The sequence below is a fragment of the Toxorhynchites rutilus genome, chromosome 3 (genome assembly GCF_029784135.1).
Source record: "Toxorhynchites rutilus septentrionalis strain SRP chromosome 3, ASM2978413v1, whole genome shotgun sequence".
Classification (NCBI taxonomy): Eukaryota; Metazoa; Arthropoda; class Insecta; order Diptera; family Culicidae; genus Toxorhynchites; species Toxorhynchites rutilus.
Genome location: NC_073746.1, coordinates 293,979,188 through 293,989,718, shown reverse-complemented (window position 1 = coordinate 293,989,718; position 10,531 = coordinate 293,979,188). Strand labels below are relative to the sequence as shown.

At 37.9% G+C, this 10,531-nt stretch overlaps 1 pseudogene; it reads left to right on the top strand.

The window, feature by feature from the left end:
• The first annotated feature begins 792 nt into the window (after positions 1-792).
• On the top strand, positions 793-860 carry LOC129781050 (U6 spliceosomal RNA; annotated as a pseudogene).
• The last annotated feature ends 9,671 nt before the right edge of the window (positions 861-10,531 follow it).

The window sequence follows — 10,531 nt, the reverse complement described above, 5'->3', positions numbered from 1 at the left end:
CTTCAAGCGATCTCGGTGCCGCGCTTGAATACAATCGCTCAAAAAACGAAACGTGTAACCACTTCAGAACAATGCAGAGGTAAAATGTCAAATGATGTGAATGTAATGGAAAGTGTAGAGTTGAAAAGTAGGGTAGGGCGGGACTAGTTGGTCATATGGGTAAGTTGGTCAGTGACGATATCTTGGATTCTGAGCGTCTAAAAAATTAGCGATCTATGGATGAAAAATAGCGAACTGCTGATACAAAAAAATAAGCAAATTGGAAAAACGTTTTATTAAGTAGGTTAAAAAATACGAACATGGTTCCAATTTAGCCAAAAATCATTCACGGCTTGCGCATTAAGAAATGTGTTCTAAAACTGTTTCTTCTTCTTTCTTCTTCAATGGCACTAACGTTCCTAGAGGAACTTCGCCGTCTCAACGTAGTATTACTTGCGTCATTTTTATTAGTACTTAGTTGAGATTTCTATGCCAAATAACACGCCTTGCAATGCATTCTGAGTGGCAAGCTCTAGAATACGCGTGATCACAGTGCAAGTCGGAGGAAATTTCTTTGACGAAAAATTCCCCCGACCAGAACGGGAATCGAATCCGAACACCCGGCATGTTAGTTATGACGCTAACCACTCGGCCACGGGAGCACCTAAACCTAAAACTGGTTAATAACCATGAAAAAAATTAGCTCAAACGTAAAACAAAGCTTTATTGTACGTATTAGCTTTAAGTGTTAATGGAAATCGCTTTTAAAATTATTTTTGTTGAACTTTCATGAATATTCTTTTTTATATATATGTCCTAGCTTCGGCTGGACATATACTAAAATTGGAACGATACAGAGAAGATTAGCATGGCCCCTGCGCTTTTTCATATATATAGGGGCTAGTTGGTCACACAAATTGATCGTTTGAGAGCAACGCATATAAAATTTTCAGGTATGCTGTGTTTCATTACGCAAGCTATAAACAAATATAGAAGGCATATGTTTTACTGCTAAACCCAGTGTATTTGAAACGAGACAACCACCACACAAACCACTTGCAATATAATTGTCATATTTATATTTTTTGTTGTAAAATTTTCATTAATTATAATAAACGCTATCTGGAGGTTATTTCTATATACATACTTTAGGGCAAACGGTACAAATGTCATCAAAACAAATGCAATCAAGAATGCAAGCGATTGTGCGTCGCAGGGATGCCAGGTGATTTTTTTTCAAAAGTCTTGACATGGTACGAGAAAATGTCTTCATCATAATATCGGAGGAAAGTTCTTCACACAAAAACGGAACTGTGATAACTCTATTTGTTTATTTTAGCTTTGAAATTTTGGTTGTAACTCAAACCATATCCATGAAACTAATTGTAGAAAAGGCATGTAACCGGAAGACCTTCGATTTGTGAAGTGATCGTTTAAACGATCTAGGTTAATCTATTGTATAGTAGGGCCAAAATAATAGAAATTCAATGTCAAAATCATTTGAATTTTCGAGCGCAAATGATCTAATGTCTTCTAGAGAGAATATGTATTCGGACCGCTTCGATCGCTGAGACTAAAGCCCTACTTTTTTGACGATATTTTCGGCAAATAGTCAGAATTTCATGGAAATAATATCTTTTAAAAATCCACGTACGCTATTATACTGAAATTTCTTCACATATTTCATAATGTCTCAAAATGTCTTCAAACCTGGCATCTCTGGTTCGCCACAAAGTGGAAAGAGAGACGAAATCGCTGGAAAAGATTGTCTGATTAATTTTCAACGATGATAATTTGAAATTTTCATTAATTTGTTTTATTACTTGCTACATGATATCATTTAACTGTTTTAGTTTTGATTTAATTAATTTATCTATAATGAAGGAAACTTGTAATGGAAAAACGCCTATTATTTGCTCAAAAATAACATGCCTATTATTGACCAATTTACCCCGTGTGTGGGGTTAGATGGTCAATTTATTCTGAAATACAAAGACGGTCAATAAAAGAAAATTGTCAAATAATTGATTCTCTGGTTATTTTTCATTGAAAGGGCTTCATTGTGGTACATAACATTCTAACGCAAAACTTCGTACTACAAAGTTATAACCAAATTTATTCAAAAATGGCCAACTAGCCCCGCCCTACCCTAATCATTTTTTCGAAGAATGGAAAAAACCCAAAACAAAACAGAACAACTACATTTTCAGTGTTTAGACTTTCCTTGTACCCCCCATATATTTTAATCAGACGAAGTCCTACGCCAGTAACAATTACCTGCTAACACAGGTACTTACTGCAATATTTCCAAAATTAGAGTTTTTTTTTTAAATTACAAATAGAACTATTTCCTGCGCAATCAAATAAATTAAATAATTATGAAATACTGATGATCAAAGACGGAATGCTAATTGTTTATTTAATCAAAGAAAGCCACTGGATGTCCTGGAACATTCGAGGAAGCGAATGATTGGGCGTATTGGATTCGTTATTGGGTTGGTTACAGAAACATCGTCTTAGTCAACTAGGAAAGAGTCGATGTTTTTTTTCCGAATGTTCACACATTGAAGAAAGAATAAGTGGAAATTTCAAAACATGAAACTTTGGAATGATGTATAAAGTAGTCGTTCGCTATTCGGGTGTTCTGTAATTAGAGACTGCTCATTAACTGGGCTGCATCTTTGCTGAAAAGCAGTTACGTATCAATAATAGACCCTCATATTCATGTGCTGTCAAAAGGTGTGAGGTTGATTAGAATACAAATTGATGTTATGAAAATTGACATTATTTTCGCATGATAGAAAACACTTGATGAAATTGAACAAAATTTTAGTGGAAGCTTTTGTGTATCCAATTTCATGCCGTTTAGAGCTGCAATTAGAAATATTACATCTTTATGGCCAAGATAGAACGTTCAAAAGCGTACGAGTTTTTTTTTCACTGCTAATCAAACAATTAATTTAAGTTTCCCTCAGTTTTATTTGACGTCTGACATGTCAGCCAATTTAGCGAATGGAAATCGATGTCTGGGTCACGATAAATACAATACGGTACTGGGACTTATGAGAATGACCTTTCAGCCATCTTGGATTTTTTGTAAACAATCAGCAATATTTTGCAATATTTTTTTTTTGCTTTTTGTGGGTGGAATTGTTTTGGTGGCAATAAGAGCATTGAAAAGTTTAAAGGTAAGTCTTTTACGGTTAAAGCTAGGTTTGTAATATACTCTATCTTATTTTATGTTTAAGCTTAAGAGAACAAATCGACTCTCGGTGTCGGTTGGTGATGGAAATATTTTTTTCGCGTTTTTCATTGATGAGAAGTATCCAATGGCGGTGTCAATGAAATTTATGGTTTTATTATCATTTAGTTTGAAAATATGATGATGCAGTTAATCCTTAGCGTTCTATCACAGATTTATACCATAACCATTCATCCGCTGAGGGGAAATTATTCTCGAAGCCCGGTACGAATCGGTACTGATCGAAAAGACTGTTGTTTTTATTATCGATTGCCGACCATAAATTCAAACTCCGACAGAACCACTGCTACCGTGCACTAGTGTCTTCTTTTTTCCGTCAGTGCAATTTCTAACAAATATCTATTGAACTACCCCAGCGCCCCAGTGCTTCGGCACCGGAAGGCCACCTTGAGTGGGATTGATTGCAAGTTTAGTTCTGCTTTTTGTTTTTGCGCTTCACTTATTGCATCCTGGTCGTGACGCGAGTATCGTCACAGAGTAGCGTCTATCGTTCATGGTCCACGGGATGGATGCAGTAGCAGCCATGTAGTGTTGGTTGAGAGGCGTGGTAGGTTTCCAGTTGAGAACGGGAAACGGAAAGTGTATATTGTTGGGTTATGAGCGCGCGCTAAGTCTGACGATAAATAATAAGCTTATTGGAAAATCGATTGATGTTGTTGCACCCGCACTCGATTCCTGTTGCAGGTGATTCAAGAGAGAATGGGTGTTGTGCACCCATTGGAGCTTTGGAGTTGTTGGTTAATTTGTTTTTATTTTTCATTAGTGGTATGATGAGTGTAGAATGGTTGGGGGTAAGCGAAAATGCAGAAACGCAATGCTTAAGTTGAATATAAATATGCTGTTTGAAAATGAAAATTGTCAATCGACATTCATTAAATTATTTAGTATTTTTTAGTCTTGATGATATAATTAAATTAATAAAATTAGCTATGCAGGAATTGAAATAGTTGTAATTCTTATGGTTTCATTTGGTTAAAATTGTGGTCATTTAGTTTTATTCACTAACTAGCTGACCCGGCAAACTTCGTCCTGTCCAAAATTATGTTTTTTGTTATCAATACCTTCAAACATTCACGTTTTCTTGCCAAGCGAACGTTGATTGATGTTCTAATCAACCCTTTCAATATTACCTTTTAGTATAAAATTCCTAGCACTTCTACCCAAACTCGTCATTATAATATCAGATTATTTTCAGACACAATTCTCGTTCAAGACTTTTCAACCACTTGCAAATAATATGTTTCCCCGTTACATGGAACAAATGTTTGATACAGGAAATATGATAGAATAAAGACAGCCCTAAATCGTACGATTCCTTCATCGAGTTTTGCTCTTATCAACATATTTGGCGATGCATTTTTATTTGTATAGATAGATGGATAGATAGAAGAAGATATAGGAGTGTGTTTTATCACCTGAAAATCCATTTCTAGTTTCGAACAAAGCTTAATTTCGTTAGCGTAAATATCAAATGGACCAACAACGCTTGTCACTATGTGATTGTAGAACATATGGGAATTAAATTTTCCGAATTATTCCATTTTCCTTTAGAGTTTTCCGAAATTTCAGAGGAGAGAGGGGTGTCATAACATCATAGAAACAATTCTCATACCCAAACACGTTTAAAGAGGGGGAGGAGTATCAAACCACCATAAAAACATTTATTGTCCCCTAAAACCTTCACATGCCAAATTTGAGACTTCGACGCAAATCCTCTTAAAAATCATGATGGCGAAATTCCGTGGTTCAACGACTCCCATGGAATTATATCCGGATAAACTTGAGGTCATCGTAAAAGGCCTTTTTCCGCAGCACAACCCACCGACGTGGCTACCCACACTGTATGGAGAAAACAAAGTCGAGAACGCACAAGTCACCAACGAAGAGCTCATCGCGGTTGCAAAAGGTTTAACGGTGAAAAAGCGCCCGGCTCCGATATTCTTAACAGACTAGTGAAATGCACAGAGAGTGATCACAGACTGTCGAAAATGCAGTTCGGGTTCCGGAAGGGAAGTCGACAGTGGACGCTATTCGGACAGATATTAAGAAAGCTCAGGTCTCGCTTAAACAAAAACGAAGAGGTGATCGTTACTGCGTGGTAATTTTGATCGACGTGGACAACGCCTTTGATAGGTCCAGCTGGGAGGCCATCGCCGAGGCGCTACACAGATTGAAGGTCCCTGGTTGCCTGTACAAGATACTGAGGAGTTATTTTCAGAATCGAATCCTTGTATACAACACAGACAGGGGACATATAATGAAGAACATCTCGGGGGGAGTTCCACAAGGTTCCATCCTAGGTCCAGCGCTTTGGAACACAATGTCCGACGGTGTACTAACGTTGAAGATGGTGTGGAGATCGTGGGATTCGCGGACGACATCGTAGCAACGGTAATCGGCGAGACGCTTCAGGAGGTGGAAATGTTGGCGACTGAGGCTGTAGGCATGATCGGTAGCTGGATGGACAGAGGAAAGCTCCAGATGGCACATCGCAAAACCGAGGTGCTGTTAGTGAGCAATCGCAAGGCAGTGCTGCGGGCAGAGGTATCGATCGGACATACCATCGTTTCGAAGCGAGCAGTGAAATACCTCGGAGTCATGATCGACGACCGGTTAAATTTCAACCAGCACGTCGCCTATGCATGTGGGAAGGCGGCAAAGGCCATCAACGTGGTGGTGGCATGATCCTCCAAACAGCTTTGGTCCAAGCAGCAGCAAGAGGCGCCACTTGGCAAGTGTATCTTCGTCGATACTGATGTACGGTAGTCCTGCCTGGTTGGCGGCTCTGGAAACCCACCGAAATCGGAACAAGCTGAATAGCACATTCCGATTCATGGACATGCGAGTCGTAAGCGCGTACAGGACTATTTCGTCAGAAGCTGTGTGTAATCGCCGGGATGATTCCTATCTGCCTCACTCTGGTGGAAGACAGCGAGTGCTAAAAAACGCAGCGTAACCAGAGGTATTCGGAAAACGATGAGAGCGGAGTCGATGGACAAAATGCAGTAGGAGTGGGATACAGCGGAGAACGGTAGATGGACATACAGGCTTATCCCGGTACTATCGATCTGGTTGAACAGGAAGCACGGAGAGGTGAATTTTTACATGAAGCAGCTCCTGTCTGGACATGGGCGTTTTAGGCATATCTTCATCGGTTCGGGCACGCAAGGTCGTCACTCTGCCCGAAGTGCGGGGATGTGGAGGAAACACCGGAACACGTCGTATTCGTATGTCCCAGATTCACTGCAAGGTGCGAGGGGTTGCCTGCCCTTCATGCTGGGAATATGGTGGAGGAAATGTGTCTCGACGAGGGCACCTGGAACGCTGTGAACAGTGCAATCGTAGATATCATTTCCGAGCTACAGTGGAAGTGGAGGGCCAACCAGCGTGCTTACAAATCCTGACTGTTCAAGGTGAACACCTGCGAGGACTGTTCTAAGGGATGGTATCCAACGAGAGTAGCTGTGACGGAGTGCACGTTATGTTGGAGGGCACTACCCAATCGGCGCTTGATTTCTGGATGTGTTGTGTAAAAAACAGGTTTTTGCAAATATATTTTTTTCAAAAAAAACTAGATCATTGGCATCAATTTGATATGTCGATCATCTGAATCGGTAGTTCAAAAGTAATTTTTTTTCCATAAAATACTTTTTTGGAAAAAGGGGGAATAGTATGATATTTTTAATTATCGGTTAAAACGTTGACGTGGCAAGTCACCGGTGACTGACACCAAGTTTTCGCTCTGACTGCGTCAGTCATCGGTGACTGACAGTATAACATATGATAATGAAGATAACTTATATCTTCTATATATAAAAAAATCTCGTGCCACGGTGTTTGTTACCGAACTCCTCCAAAACGGCTCGACCGATTTTGATGAAATTATGCACAAAAAACTTGGTTGGTATGATAATAGGTTGGACACTATCTATGATACCGCTAGAGTACCGATTACCAAATACTTATAAATAAAATAAAAAATTATACACAGTACAAAACAATGTTATAGATTTTCTGGCATTTCGAAATTTTGAAAAAAAAATATAACTTTGAGACCCACTCCTGCTCAAATTTTTATTTAAATGCGTTCGTATGTGTCTTTTTTCTACATGTGGCGTAATTTTTCCTGATTTTTTAAGAGCATTGTGTGACACAAAAATAATTTTCTTCATCGTCTGCATTATTATTTTTATTTTTTTGTAAACAATTATTTTATTGTATTCGTGGTTTTCAATTGAAAGATTAAAATAAAAAAAAAAACAAATCGGATTTGTGGTCTCAAAGTTATATTTTTTTTCAAAATTTCGAAATGCCAGAAAATCTATAAAATTTTTTTTGTACTGTGTATTATTTTTTTTAATTATTTTATTTTTATTATTATATATTTGAAAAAAAACAGCTTGAAGATTTTTATCAATCTAGAAAATCCGTAAGAGCACATTTAAATATGAATTAGAGTAGTACTGAATCTCTAAATCCCAAATAAAAATTTCAAAATTAAAATTTTTTTTTAGTACTAAAATTTTTGATGAAATATTTTTTTGATAATTTTTCTTCATACACCGTGGTGAGATGCACATTCATTTTTTTTTAAATTTTTATCTCGGATCTATTGAGGATGGCGTGAAATAAACGAAAAAGTACGTTTTTCACTATAGATCCTACGTCAAACCACATAGGGGTTCAAATAAACAAAAAAAAATTTCTTATTTAATATCCTTTACAATATTTGCCATACAGCTAGTGATTAGGTTTGGGGGCACTTTTTACTCCCTTACCTAACCACTCTTTGGAAATATAAAAAAAAATATTTTTTGATACCGCGCAACACTGAAAAAAATCTGAAAAAATCACACATATCTAGAAAAGCCGTAGAAACACATTAAAATATGAATTAGAGTTGTACTGAATCTTTAAATCCCAAAACATTTTTTTTCTAAATTTAAATATTTTTTTTAGTACTAAAATTTTTGATGAAATTTTTTTTTGATACACCGTAGTAAGATGCATATTCAGTATTTTTTTCAAATTTTTATCTGGGATCTTTTGAGGATGGCGTGAAATAATCGAAAAAGTACGTTTTTCACTATAGATCCTACGTCAAACCACATAGAGGTTCAAATAAACCACCAAAATTTCTTATTTAATATCCTTTACAATTTTTGCCTTTCAGCTAGTGATTTGGTTTGGGGGCACTTTTTACTCCCTTACCCGGCCAGGCCTTTTCTGCATAACTCGACAAATAATATAGCAAATGGAACCAAAATTGGAATGTGAAAATTTTACAGTACAATGAGTGTTCCTATGATGATATGACACCCCTCCCTTCTCTGGAAGGGAAAGGGAGGGTCCAATAAAAATATCACACATATTAGGCTGTCAAAAAAGTCCTGCGGTATTTTTTTTGAATTTTCATGTGTTCATAAAATTAGTTACAATCATCTGTTTTAAGTCAAATATGCGCCGTTATGTTCGATGACTTGTTCCCAACGAGATGCCAACTTCATAATACCCCTGTTATAGAAGCTCGCTTCCTTATTGGCAAAAAACTCGGATAGCCAATTTTCACAGGCCTCTTTTGTGGCTAACTTCTGACTACCTAGCTCGTTCGCCATGGACAAAAACAGGTGGTAGTCACTTGATGCAAGGTCCGGACTATACGGCGGATGCAAAAGAACCTCCCATCCGAGCTCCCGGAGCTTCTGGCGCGTCACCAAAGAAGTGTGTGGCCTGGCGTTGTCCTGATGGAAGACAATGCGGCCTCTATTTATCAAAGATGGCCTCTTCTTCATGAGTGCTACCTTCAAGCGGTCCAGTTGTTGGTAGTACAGGTCCGAATTGAGCGTTTGGCCATAGGGAAGCAGCTCATAATAGATTATTCCTTGACAATCCCACCAAACACACAGCAGAACCTTCCTGGCCGTTAATGAGGGCTTGGCCACCGTCTGAACCGCTTCAGCGGGCTTCGACCACGACCGTTTGAGCTTCACGTTGTCGTAAGTGACCCACTTTTCATCGCCAGTCACCATCCGCTTCAGAAAAGGGTCGATTTTGTTGCGATTCAGCAGCGATTCACATGCGTCGATACGGTCAAAGTTGTTTTTTTGCGTCAACGTGTGTGGCACCCGTACATCGAGCTTCTTTGTGAATCCAAGCTTCTTCAAATGGTTAATAACGGTTTGATGACTTCTCCCCAGATCTTGGCCGATGCTACGGCTGCTACTATGCCGGTCTTTCTAGGCTAATTCAGCGATTTTGTCGCAATTTTCGACGACCTCTACACCAGAACGAAAACGTTGAAACCATCGTTGTGCGGTGGAAATGGAAACTGTATCGGGTCCATAAACTGCACAAATTTTATTGGCAACTTGAGATGCATTTTTGCCTTTGTCATAGTAGTACTGTAAAATATGTCGGATTTTCTCTTTATTTTGCTCCATATTTGCGACACTATAACTCACGAACGACTTAACCAAACAAAACACTGTCAAGGACTATATTATAGCGCGCAAAAATACCTTTCCAATAAGCTATAGTATGACTCGATACAATGAATACAACTAGAACTACGCGCTTACAATGACACCTCGCGGAAATACCGCAGGACTTTTTTGACAGCCTAATATTTCAACCAACAATATTCCAACGAAACATGACAATTGAAAATTTTCGGAAAACAATGAAGGAAAATAGGAAAATTCAGAAAATTGAATTCCCATATGTTTTACAATCACAAATTGACAAGCGTTGTTAGTCCATTTGATGTTTGCGCTAACGAAATTGATCTTTGTTCGAAAGTGGAAATGGCTTTTCATGTGAAAATACGCACTCCTATATCTTATAACTATATATAAAAAAAACAGATCGCCAAATGTGTTGTGTAATGTGTAAAAAATGTGTTAGCGCAAAGCTCGAGGAATGAATCGTCCGATTTGAGATGCCTTCATTTTATTCTATTTTCAATATCAAACATGTATCCATATAACGGAGGAATATGTTATCTGCAAGTGATGGAAAATCTTGAACGAGAATTGTGTCTGAAAATAATTTGATATTATTATGACTACTTTTGGCAGAAGTACTAGGAAATTATAGTAAAAGGAAATATTAAAGGTTCGATTAGATCAATCAATGAACAGTTCTGCGATTGGACCCATGAACATTCGCGATGACAAAAAATCCAATTTTGGGTTTGCCGGGTCAGCTAGTAAGCATATAAGCTTATAAGCATTCCTTTTCGAATGAAAATACCTTCCACTACCTTAAATAACGATGGTACTAATACGTTCA